The sequence below is a fragment of the Nomia melanderi genome, chromosome 3 (assembly GCF_051020985.1).
Source record: "Nomia melanderi isolate GNS246 chromosome 3, iyNomMela1, whole genome shotgun sequence".
NCBI classification, from domain to species: domain Eukaryota; kingdom Metazoa; phylum Arthropoda; class Insecta; order Hymenoptera; family Halictidae; genus Nomia; species Nomia melanderi.
The window spans coordinates 8049185-8062614 of record NC_135001.1 but is presented as its reverse complement, the minus strand read 5'-3'; the positions used below and the strand labels follow the sequence as shown (position 1 = coordinate 8062614).

At 50.0% G+C, this 13430-nt stretch overlaps 1 protein-coding gene across 24 annotated transcripts in view; it reads right to left on the bottom strand.

Moving 5' to 3' along the window:
* The window catches only part of Oatp74D (Organic anion transporting polypeptide 74D), a 76732-nt gene that overhangs the window by 19333 nt on the left and 43969 nt on the right, over positions 1–13430 (bottom strand). For 6 of the 24 annotated variants that reach the window (XM_076365795.1, XM_076365794.1, XM_076365792.1 and 3 more), the window contains one exon: positions 1690–1781. The exons of 12 other annotated variants lie outside the window; for them this stretch is intronic. The gene's annotated coding sequence lies outside the window, so the exon portion shown is untranslated. Of the gene's footprint in view, positions 1–1689; positions 1782–1958; positions 2293–2338; positions 2927–3020; positions 3254–4238; positions 4258–10986; positions 11196–13430 lie in introns of those variants that run through there. 6 more of the 24 variants (XM_076365797.1, XM_076365807.1, XM_076365808.1 and 3 more) reach the window with 5 other exon arrangements.

Sequence of the window (13430 nt, the reverse complement as noted above, 5' to 3'; positions counted from 1 at the left end):
AATGAAAAGGAACGTGCGCGCGACTCGATCCCATCTCTAGCCAACCCACAACGCGCGCACCGGTGCACACACGAGGCTGTTGCTCGCTCGCAAAGTTTTATGCACGCATTTATTTCAAGCGTTCAGCATCTATGTAGCCGGGTCCCTCGTGCGAGGCCTACCGGCTCGACGCGGCGGCACCCTTAATGATTTCGCGGAAACCTCATTCCCCGCGAATTCTCCGTTGCGCCGCGCGCATACCCATAAGGGTACCAAGCTACAGCGAAATGAATCGTTCGGATGGTCGTTACCGCTGACCGGAAATATTCCTGGAATCCGTGGAAACTGGACGGCCCGAGACGACTCGGGACGGCTCGAGATACGCTCGAGACATCCCTTTCCGAGACCGTTTCTCAGCTGCGCTTCCTTTTCGGCTGTTCGCCTCGGATCTTTCGCGGAGAGAAAGTTGCACGCGGTTGGCGCGCCGTTAACCCCTTGTCCTATGATTTTTTTAATAACTCCGCTCGTCAGGGCAACTTTGCCGTTAATCATTCACCAAAAAACAAAGACAAATTCCCGGTTATCTATATCCACTGTTACTTTGGAACATAGCGATTAGTAATACAAGAATAATATTTAGTTTGGACTTGAAGTAAATGAAATTGAACACGTTGACTGTCACGAAAAACTTTAGAGCTTTATGTATCGTTTATTCTTTTGTAGTAAAGATAAAAAGGATTACTTCTTTCTTGATATTGCGATCATTAGGTTAATAATATTATCTACTTATTTACACTGAACATTGTCATTCGACGTCAGTTTTCTGACAAATTATCATTGTTTTCAAGTAATGTGGACGCTTCGATCATCGGTGACCACCGTGGCAGTCAACGTGTTAATGTTCGTAACATGCGTTTGACAACTTTTTCGCAAGACTGACTGAATATTGTCTGCCAAAGAGTTAGAAAGATTTCCCATTGTGGACCGCGACGAACGTCGAATCGCGTTCACGGTGGATCAGAGGCCTTGAAATCCGAAGGAATGTTCGACCATTCGGGGCCGAACGATTCGAGGCAGCGCACAGCGGCTGCCTGCTTAGTTTCAACGAATTACGCGAGATCCGATTCGACGCATGTCGCGCGACGGTCGTGCCGCGTTTCCCGACTTTCTTCGAGGCAGCGATGTCCTCCCGGCCGTATTTGAAATTCCGCGCCGGAACGTAGCACTCTTTTTTTCTCCGGCGACGAGGGAGCGTCCCAAGTAACGGTGTCGGCGATAAATCAGCCGCGAAAAATTTGCGACGTCCCAGCGATCGCGCTCTCAGCCGGCGAAGTCGATGGATCGACGAGGGGAGCGAAAGAAAGTGAAAAAGGCGGGACGAGAGTTATGCGCGCGACGGGGAACAGAGAAGGAGGAAACGAGAGAAAGAGGGAAAGAGAGAAAAGGGGGAAAGAGAGAAAGCGAAAAAAGGAGACGAACCTGGCCGGATGACCTCGGTCGTGGTGTTGCAGTTGCAGCGCGACAGGTTCGCAGCTGCGGCCTGTCCCAGATGTCGAGGCTGACGTAGGCGTAGGTGTCGGAGATCTGAGTGCCCGCAGAGTTTCGCGTCGCGTCGCGTCGCCTCGCGGCGTTTCGTTCGAGCGGACCGGTCGATCTGTGTCACGGCAACTTTCAGTCGGTTTAAAAGTAAAAGTAATTGATAGACCGTACCGTTCACGTTCACGGATGATCGTTAGACGGAACGGCGAGCATCTCGCCACCTTGGCGACCCTCCCGGTTTCTCGTTCTCTCTGGTCACTTACCTGAAACAGAAAAACAGGTGCGTTGGTCATGAAACGGTCGACGGGAGAAAGAAGAAAGGGGAAACGATGCAGCAACAATATAGCAACGACGCGACAACGATAAAGGTAAAAGCGACGCGATCGAAGCGGCAGCAATTGCAAAGTTTCAGGCGCAGCAGGTGCGCATCTGCGACCTACTCTCTAAATCGATGGTAAGCACCGATGACGTAGGCGCAAAACTGCATCCGATCGCTAACACGTGACGCGACGTTCTTCGAATCAAACAAATTGGTTCCGCACGGTGCTTCTGCCCGGCCGACCGATCTTTGCCACGTGAAGAACCGTTGCTGTTGTTATTTCTGTCGCACGCTGCGAGCCAGTTGAAAATTGGAAGCTGATCGGACCGATAGATGCTTCTTATTCGAGCGAATTTACTGGGGACGATGCGTGAACGATGACCGAACGATCACGGGCCCGCACGAACCCGAATTGAACTCTGCGAAGATGCCTCAATTGAGTCACGCTCGCTGCGGCGAGTACGTCTCCTTAATTCTAGGATCGAAACGACTGCCACCTACATTATTAATTGGAAAATAGCTCCGAGTGTCCTTCTACTAGCTATTCGGGCAATTTCGTCGGGCCCTGAATGGTTTGCTGCACAAAGCAGCAATGGAGCACACTGTTGAGACTTTAGAAACTGGCACTACTTCGCGCTTCAAAATACAGGTCAAACGGATATTAAAGTTGTTGGCCGGGGACTCGTATTCAACGACATCCTGCCCCGCGCGAGTTTCTTCTAATTTTCTTCTCTGCCCGCCCGAAGATTCCCACGGCCGATCAGCATCGCGTCGCGAGGCATCGAACGGATCGGTTGCCCGTCCCGGAACGGAGCGCCGATCGGAACATTCGCGAAAATATGCGTGCGAACTCGTCTAAATTCGTCTAAACCCGTCTAAACTCGGACAGGAAGCATCTGCGGGAGAGGAAGAAATCGATGGAGGGAGGTGGAGGGTGCGAGAGATGCAGAATCGCCCGGATGACCTCGGTCTCGAAGCTGCAGCGCGGCAGGTACGCAGATGCCGGAATGTCCCATATTCCCATGGTGAACTCGGACGCTCGATAATCGAGATATCGAGCACGTAGGTGTAAGGCTCGCGAGCGCTCGCGAGTGCGCCGAGTGCTCGCAACGCTGGACCCGGCTTCCACGCTTGCATCATACGCATTACGTACGGTTCGCTTGATGAAACAAATTGGTATGACCTGGTCTAGCGTTGCTTCTCATCGACACCCTCCAACGCTAGTCTTCCTCCGTCCGACGTCTCTTCTCCCCCGCTGTTCTTTCTTCGTATCATTGAAGGAAGTCGTTAGAGATGAGCGATTCTCCGAGCGAACCTCGACTCGACGATCCCTCTATGATTCCTCTATGATTCCCTATAATTCGTTCACGATTCGCCAGCGACTCTTTCCCACGAGTCCCAGCATATGTACCTAGCCTGCGAGAATTGAAATTTTATCGAAAGAGAATTGTTCATCGACACTGCGAATCGTTCGCCGCTAGATGGAATCACGGAAAGCGCGAAAGAACGAAAGAACGGAAAGAGGTCATTCCGGAAAAGGGGGAGGAAAGGTCGCGAGCGAAAGGCGACGCGGCCGAGCAGGGAAAAGGGTTGACGAAGGTTCGGCGCTGATAGTTGAAAGATAGGCGTGCAAGAGCGAGCACGAGTGCCGGGTCGAGCCGTGTCGGGCCGTGCCGTGCCGGGCTGCATGTGCATTGGTCGGCTGGCCGCGCATGCACGTAGACACCGGCCGCTCTGCGGTACCGCCATTGAGACCTGACCTACTTTGCGACACACGGTTCGCCGACATCGCGCTTTGCCCGAGTAAAAGCACCGAGAGCAAAGCGCGGTCCTCGCTCTCCACGATCGTACGCGGCCTGGACTCTCTCCCCTTCTCGCTCCCGTTCTCGCTCCCGTTCACCTCCCCAACTGTCCCATTTTTTGCTTCAGCCGCGGTTTTTTCGAACCTCAGCTTCGTCTCGATACCGTCACTCTTCTCTCTCTTTCTTTCTCTATCGCTTTCTCTCTTTTTCCCTTGTTCTCTTTTTTTTCTCGGCCCTCGTTCTCGGCTTCCATGTTTCCTCCCTTCCGCTTTCTTCCGCTTTCTTCCGGTCCCCTTCATTCTCCGTTCACTCGCGCCCTTCAGCCAGTCCTCTTCCTCTAGGTAATAATCGCGTTGCTCCCGTTTTTTCTCTCGATCCCTGACGCGAATCGTTTTCCCTCTGCCACGCTTCTGTCTATTTTTTCTCAGCTCTTTTTTCCGTGGTGTCGGCTTCGCCGATCGTCGACGCGCGTTTTTAACGCGCTTCTCGGCTCGCATCTCTTCGCCGTGGAATACTACGACGCACCCAATTTTCGATGCATCGTTACAGCGCGAATCAAGAGCGATTTCGAGTACATCGGCCTAGATACGAACTCGTACCTCGGTTCGAGCGAGGCTCGCGCCAATTTCCCGGCTACCGTTGGGGGCCCTGCGAGAATTTTTTTCGTCGGATATTGTCGGATATCGTCGGACATCGGGGACCGAAACGAGATTCCCGCGAAAAGAGGACTGCGGAGCTCGATACAGCCGGCCTCCCCTCCACGCAACACTCGACGACGATCAAAAGCCGATTTTCATCGTGTAAATGAAAAATGAATCCGTGATTTGATAGAGAAATAATTTTATAATATGATAAAATCTAGTTTTCAGTATTTGCTTTGGTTTCTTGTTATTGACGTTTAGAGTCTACCGGTAATCACACAAATTACCGAGAGCACTTATGCTCGATAACTTTAATTTATAGTCCTGTGAAATATCACTTTGCAAGGCATAGTTTAAATTGACTGCATAGTTAACCATATGGATATCCATCTTATTACGAAAATAAATTAAGATAAAATATAAGTAACTTTCTTAATAATAATATTTAAATCGAAGGAGTGCGTTAATAAAAATTTAACCTTCTTTTAAGGTTTCAAAAAGTGGCAATCATTCGCAACGGGTCTTATTTGTACCATGTTAAAGACTAAACTTAAAAAATTGACCCTTCTTTCGTCGCAGAATTGGACTTCCGTTATAAAAGTGAGAACAAGCCATTGCTGTCGTTATTAAAATAAGTGTCCACAGAGTACAAACATACAACAGCCATACAACCTCCATGTGTCACAAGAATTGTTACAATAAAAATAGAATCGAAATAGATATCGAGCAAAAAATTTATTTCGAGCAGAACGACTATAACCTCACGTTGTGCTCACAGATCGAAAAGGAAATATAAGTATACAATTTATTGGCGAAAAAAAATACTATTGAATTGGTACTGAACAAAAGCACAGTGGTTACAAGTTCGGCACGTCTAATAAACGAATATCTGAACCCTCAGTGTTTTAATCCCATTTAAATTAACAGAATACAAAGACCCCATCGTAATGATGGACTCTTTAAAGTATCATTAAAATACGTCAAGCAGTAGCGAAGTTATAGATTTTTGATCGCCGTCGGCCGTTCCGTCCCACTGTGCGCCGGTCCAACGACATTCTCCGATCGAGCCGGCTTCTCCGCTTCGAGGCGAACGGCTTGCTCCCACAAACGTTTTTCCCACGTGTATCCCTCTCTGAATTACGATCTAGGCGAGCTTCGATGCGCTCGACCGTTTCCTCGGAATCCTGCCTGCGAATTCGCCGGTGTTCCGCGTTGCCGCTTCGATTATCGACGCGTCAACCGCCACGGTGGTCACCGATAACCGGAACTTCCGTGCTGTTCGAAGACAATTACAATGCGCAAAGCGACCACGATGTTGAATAAAAATGTTTGATAACGTAAGTTACAGGACAACAGCGTAACATATCGTGATATCGCGTAATTAACAATCGTCTAAATTCGTCTTGGCTACAAAAGAACGGATTTACAAGAACGCTCGAGATATTCATGGCGGTGAACGCGTTACGGACGACGACTTGATCCGGCCGTCGTCTTTTCACCCGCATCCTTTTCTGAAAAGGAAATCGTCGCGCGATTCGAATCGCGAACGAAAGCCGGCGGCGATTTCATCGTGCTCCGAGAAACGAGGATATTCGGTCAATTATCTGAGCGGAACCGAATACCTACGGATCCTTTCACCGATAATATATTTAAACATTGTCGCCCGACGCTTAAAAGCATCCAGAGAAATCGAGAGGGAAAGCGAGCACGCGGACACCAGCGATAAATTAGTATTAACGAAGAGGTCGCCTCCTAAAATTCGTGGTTCCTACTTTCTCGGGAGGTCGGTCTCGAAACGGACCCGCCGTCGCCGCGGCGAACGCGATTCCGTCCACGACGAGCGCACGATCGCGCGCAGAAACGAATCCGCAAATACTCCGGTCGGCCTTCTGGATTCTAACTTTACCTTGAAACGATTATCCGGTCGCTGCCGCGAATAGTTGCGTCGACGATTTGATCGACTCGCGTGCGTAAGCGAGGCGAGCGAAAGAAAGGAAATGCTCGTCGCAAAAAACGCGTAAAACCGAAGAAAGGAAACGGCGAGGTTAAAAAGAATAGCGCCGCGAAGAAAGCCATTGGCCAATCCTCCGTGAATTCCCCGCGAATCCTCCGTGAATCCTCGGTGAATCCTCGGCTCTTGCCGGGAGACGCGTCAATGGAGTCGACGAACGATCGGGTTGGATCAACAAACTTGGGCTTAGTGGAAAACAGGACCGCGAGTATTTTTAGCAGAAGATTGCGCACGGTGGTCGAGAGCCCGACCGTGTCTCGGGCTTCGCCCGAGTGGAATGCACGTGCATCGAGTCGCGAGCACGGAGAATCGTCCCGAGAGCTTGCAGCCACCCGTCAACTAGGTCAACGTGACATCGTCGCCTCTTGACGCACGTGCAAACATCTCGACACGCGACACGCATGTGCACAGCCCCCTTTCGCTTCGGGGACAGCTTCGCCCGTCCGGCCACGAGCCTGGATTTCCCTGTCGGCGATCGATCGCCGACAGTCTACCGAGCCTTCCTCCTCCCTCCTCCCACGACCGACCGTGTCCCGAGACTTTCATCGAGATAAGAATAACGCGAAGACAAGGGGAAAATCCTCCTACGCAGGGGTAAGAACCGTCTCCCGAGAGCATAACGAGGAGACTGCTCGAGCAGAGATGCAATAAATGGACGGCACACGACGCGATAAGCGTTCGCGCATCTTCAAATCGAAGACCCGACGCACGGTCGTTGCCGCGATACGGCGAGATGACGATTCCAACTTTTAAGATGGAACCTGAATTCTACAGATTTGGTACCAGCCGACGCATCTGTCCGACCAAGAGTACGTTTCAAAAGTTTTACCTAAACCGTGCGGTTTTTGTTGTTCGAGATAGGTGAATATAAGGGGAACAAAGGTTTAACAACCTTTCTGTCCTTGGGAAGTTAGGCATTTTTTGACTACGCGTTTTACTCTTGATTACTTGCAGCACTTTCCATATGTTTTGTGAATGCACGAATTTTTCTTCGGTATTAAAATTTTTCAAATATATACTGTACCTTTAATAGAATACCTTTTTACCGTGAACGTTCATATCCATCTATAAATACATAAATATCGACATTTTAACACAACTAATCATCGATGTTTGTTACAATTATGCAACTTCACGAATGGTTTCATCATAGATCTAAAAAATGAATAAGACTTTGTTCCTAGCATGTTCAGCTATCTCGGACAGCAAAAATTGTACAGTTTAGGTAAAATTTATAAAATGTACTTTCAGTCGGTCGAATCGAGCAAACAGCCCACTGTGCGATGTCGCGCGACTTCGGAGCATATCAGAGGTATCCTAAGCAGATCACCTCGGGATAACTCTACACGTTCGAGCAAGGGTGAACAACGGGGAAAGCGGGAGCGAGCGTGCGAGCGTCGTTTCGAATTTGCGATTAGAGGCGATACGGAGGTGGAGATTCGTGGATCGCGGAGAACCGAGTGCGACAGAACGCGCGCGCGTTCCACGGTTCCCGAAAAAGGCGAATCACCTCTTGCTCGAAAGTTGCTCCATCGAACGGGCGCGTTACGAGCCGAAGAGAGGAGGAGGAGCGAGCAGCGAGCGAGAGCGACAGCGGCCGATTCGAACCGTAAACTTTCGCGGAACGACTCGAATATCGAAAAACAACTCGCGCTATTGACAGCGGAACGGTGGAACGACCGAGAATCCGCGTTGACTGTGAGGCGAAAGAACGCTTGCGGCTCGCATTCGTCGTCGAAGCTCATCGCGGTGCGTTATCCGCAACGATCGCGGCAATTGGGGCGTTGCAGCGTTCGAATGTCTCAGAAAAGAAGGAAATGAAAACGATCGCGAGAACCCGACCAGAAGCGGCGTTGTACGCGACCGGGAATAATGGAGAGTCAAGGAGGGATACGCGAAGAATCGCGCTCGTTTTAACCGAGAGTAATCCGCGCGGATGCATTTTCCATCCCTCCATTCATTCGCGGCCGGTGTTTGCTACGACCCACTTCCATCCGGAGGAATAAACGGCGCAGCAGCCCCACGCACGCCAGCCTCTCGGACTTTCATTTCGACTTCCATTGACGCTTCGGCTCGTTTTCCCCATCGTTTCGCGGCGACTCCTTTCAGAAAAGTTGCACCGGGATTTTGTATATCCGTGCGAGACACGAATAACGAGAACGACAGCGCCGATGCTCCGATTCGCTCCGCGCCGAGGAGGATCGAAAATCCATGCGATCGGCCTCGAGCGACGCGACAGAAGCGGAAAGTGGAGCAGCGGTCGGATCGAGATCCTCGTTAGAAAACTAACGGACGTTTACGTGACATCGGAATTCGCGGAACGGTCGGTGCCTCGCGTTTCGTTGTTGAGCACCCCGCCCACGCGGACGATCTCGCGGCTATCGACAAACCGAGGAACTCGTGCAACAGTTTCGCCAACGGAAACGAGCGGAACGGCCGCGCGAAAAACAGCGTCGCAGCCGGGCGGTTTTCGACGAAAATAAAACGCTCGGTTTCGTCGGCGGATGGAGAACCGGCTGAAACGACGCATCGCGTTCGGCCTCCGAACGAATCGGCCGAATTTACCGGATGCCCGAACCTGTCTCCTCTACCGGTGTCGGTGCGGTGCGGTGCGTACGACGCTTCACGGAGGCTCCGCCACGCGTAGAAGTCGTTTACCCCTCGGAGTTATTTGGCCCCTTCGTAGCGAGCAACGCTCCGAGCAACGCGCTCCAACCGGACGACCAACAGTGACACAACACGGCAGAGACAGGCACGAGGAAAGAGACGGAAACCGGCACGGTCGCGTCCGAGCGAAAGAGAAATCGAGCGTTTATTGCTTCGTGACGAGAAGAGATGGAGGTGGTGGAGGTGGTGGAGGTGGACGGAGAGCAGGAGGAAAAGAAGGAGGAAGAGAAGGAGGAGGAGGTCCGTGAGCCGAGAGGAAGTCGCGAGGGGAAGAAAGAAATTCGTTGCCGAACGTGAGGGAGTATCCTACCAAAGCGTCGAGACGAGACGAGACGAGACGAGACGAAACGAAACGAGACGAGTCGAGAAGGAGACTCGAAGCGAGCGCGTACGCGTTCGCAATAAAATTAACGCGTCCCCGTAGCACGAGCTCCCGCTTGTCACGGTTCCAAGCTAAACAATTTACGGAGAAACATTTACCGGTCGCATCGGCCCGATCGGCGAGGGTCAAACGCTGTTCCGACGGGTCACCTAACACGAGGAAGCCTTCGATCCGAGAAAATCGTTCGACGCGATCGGACAAAGGCGAAAGGAAACGGAATCGCCGAAATCGAGATGACTCACGGAACCGAAGATCGACGGGAAACCAGGCAAGGCGACCGAAAGACGCGACGGTACATGTGCCAGGGACGCGCGGTGCTCGCGGCGGAGCGCGAGCAACGGCGAGTTGGGCTTCCGAGGAAGAAGGACGACGAGCTCGTCGAGGATAACCTGGAAAACGAGAGAAAAAAGATGACACGTAGAGATCGGACAAGTGAAAAAGTAGGTGGGAAAAACGAGACGGCGAGGAAAAAGAGGAAATCAAACGGAGAGGACGAGCGAGAAAGAGAGGCAGCAAAAAGCGACGAAAGAAAGGTGGAAGCGAGAGAAAAAGAAAGGCAAGTCGGGGAGGAGAGAAAATAAGAGAAAACAAAGGGAGAAGAGAAAAGGAGAAAAGGAGAATCAAAGGAGTTTCTCTTTCTTGGAGCGCGCGACGTGGCGCGAGCAGATTGTACGAGAGCACGCAGCGACGCGATTTTAGGCGTTCCACCCTCCCCTCCTCGGGCTGGTTCGGCAGAGTCCCCCTTTCGAGCGCGTCGCGGCAGCCGAAAACGAGCAAGAGACGACCGAACAGAGACCTTCGCGTATGGCAACTCGCCCGTGGCCCACGGCCCGCGACGACGACCGCTGCGACGAGAGCGACGAGTACGACGACGACGACCACGACGACGCTCGGACGTATTCCGCATACGTAAACCCGTGTTCCTCCTCCCAAGGAGCGACGCGTATCCGCTCGCGTCTCACGAAATTTCGGAGAACGCGCGATCCTTCGACGAAACGATCTAACCGACGAGCCAGCGACAGAACGGAGGAACGAAGGGTGTTCTACGAGGGTCGTTCGAAAAGTAAGTTACACTCAGAACGGGGAAAGAGAAATGTTCGATGTTCAAAGGTTTTCGACGGCGGACGGCGGACGAGTGGCAACGTTGAGAATATCCGTGTAATTTCGGAGTATCGGTACCGAACGTATCTCGGCAAGGTTTTTATCTGGATGTCTTTAACCTTTTGCCCTCAAGGGATGACTTTCTGTCACCACTCGATTTAATATAGCAATGTTATATATACAGGGTGTATACACTTGCAATTGACGATAAAAAGTGTAGCACAAGTGTTGCAGAGTATGGAGTGTATAATAGATATCAGTAAAAAAAATTTCGAAGACTGTGTTCATGACGAAATCGGGGTCACGATGAATTTTCCGAATAACATATATTTTTTCTACCATATTGTAGAGGACATCGAGACGGATTCGAAACACGTGTTACATATTTTTACTGAGATATTACTGGATTTGCGGTAGTAGAAATGGAGAATATTTAGCTTTTCGTTTTATTTGTCTTTAAGGCAGTGTAAGTATTATTCGATGTCGAAGAGATTGTCGAGTGCAAAGGGTTAATAGATAAAATGTTATACACTAGCGTAACTTACTTTTCGAACGTCCAGGTATCGTACTCGCGGTTTCGTTCGCAAGTTTTCCTTCGGAACGGTAGTTTTCCGGCGCGCGGGAGAGTCGCCTTGCCAGACTTTCACGGGAAGGCCGTGCTCGTTGCCAAGTCGCAATCCTTCTTCTCGTCGATTCATTCGGGGGTTTTGATGGACACGATGAATGTGCAACGCGTTGTACGCAAATAAACGACCTACAAGGTGGAACGAGAAAAACTTTCGGATCGTAAAAATATAACGGAAACGCGCCGGTCGAAACGTTTTTCTGAGAAAAGTCGGCTGACTTTCCTGCCTCTCTCGATTTCGAGTCTCGCCGTCGCGACACCGGCGAAGAAATGGAAAGCGTATTCGAATAATTTCGAAAAGCAATCGTTATTAAACGCGCGTACGCGATAAAACCGATAAACGCGCCGGCTCGCGAGACTCGTGGTCGTGACGATCGACTTCTGCGAACGGCGATACCGATCCGATCAGAAGCAAACATTTGACTTGCCGCGTTCGTAAACGTGCCTGCAGGCTGTTTTGACCATGGCCTTAATCGCAATGTACACCGATATGCGCGCGATGCACGCGCCGCCTTTTCCTACACGCTTCGGAGCCGTGAACTCGTCGAATTATCTTCGTTCGAGGGAGAAGTTGTACGTTAACGCGACAAACAAACGACTAATTGTCCTCGCGAATGCCGTCCCCACATTTTTCCCTGGACGGATTCGAGGAACTCTCTCGTCGTCCTCGTCATCGGGCTACTCGGGCCCGATGACGATACTCGCGACGATCGAAAACGCAATTCTGAAAACGTCGTTGACCGAAGGTCGGACGAAGGTTTCTTTCGAAAAAAACATATCGCACGCGTGGAACGCGTGCTCGACTTCAGCCGGACATCGATCCGCGAGGTCGTCGGATCAATCGTCGGACAGAAAAACAAGAATCGAATCGACCCTACTTTGCATCGCGGAATCGCGGGTTATCCGCACGTGGAACGCAACAACAAAGTATCCATTCGAGTTCACGGTAATATGCGTCAGATTACGCTCCGCGCGATTCGAAAATTCCATTCGCAACACCCTCCTTCGTCCCAGCCCTCCTCCCAGCCAGTTGCGTTCTCGTCAACGCGACCGAAGAAAGCAGGAATAATTGAATTGGATTACCAGCGCGACGCAAACGGCTAATTACCTCGTGACCGGCAACGACGCCGTGGCCGTATTTAAAAATACCCGGGAATTCGAAATGCATTAAAGCGTCCTTAGCGAGTTTAGCCTGTTATGTATGTCCGCGAACCGGTCGACGAAAAAACTGGCCGATATCGGCTTGTAAGGGTTATCGAGTATCGGCGACTTTCGATTAGCCTACAATGTACACGCGTGCAACTGGTTCGCGGCTCCGCAGAACGATATCGCGATTTCGACGCGATCCAAACGAACGAGCCGCGTCGGAAAGTATTGACCTAAATCGCGACGGAGCGAATCATCGACGAGCGCCGACGGCGACGGCCGCATCGACGCAACTCCCCTATCGTACGATGCACTTTCGCGATACGATTACCCGTCGGAATAATCGGCCAGATAACGTGCTGCGAATGCTCCGTTTTTGCACCGCTCCGAACCGATTGCTTCGATAAGATAAAACTATTCGCCACCGCGACATCAATCACACCGATCCCCGCGGAGAACGTCGCATAGTGGGACGAAACGATTTCATCATTTTCGTGATGTAAATTAAAAAGGATTCATGTGATTTTGGTAGAGAAATTTGGTAGGGATTGTATTCTACCGTGATAAAATCCATGTTTCAGTATTTGATTTTGTTCCTTTGTTATTGATGGTTGACGGACGCGATTGCAAAGAACGGAAACATCCGAGGACAATAGTTCTTGTGGATTTATAAATAGAAATATGTTATCTAAAATGTAGCGTAGTTTTTCTGAAATTTTAATTATTTTGGAGATGGCAAGCATTTGATGTGTTGGCTTCTAAATGTTTATATTAAAATTATTATTTGAGATATCAATAAAATGGTATGCTACATTTTAGAGCAAGGTATATAGAATATTCTCTCCAAATTTAAAGAACAACGGAGGTTTTGAGAAAATTGTAAAAGAAGTTTTGTAGTATTAATTTATAAAGCTCCAAGATATATACCTATATACTCCAAGACAGTACTTCAGTTCTTTTAAATGTTCAATAATAATAGAAATTAATAAAAATAAAATAGACCGTTGAAGTGGTACTGAACAGGGGCACAGTGATTACAAATTCAACACGTCTAATAAGTGAATACCCGGTCTCTCGATATTTCAATCTCGTTTCATTCAACAAAATACAAGGACCCTAACCTAATAATCAACTCCACCGAATTCCATTAAAATATATGAGTCGCTCAGAATCTAACGCAGCTAAATCCATAATACAAAAACTGAGAAAATTCAAGTT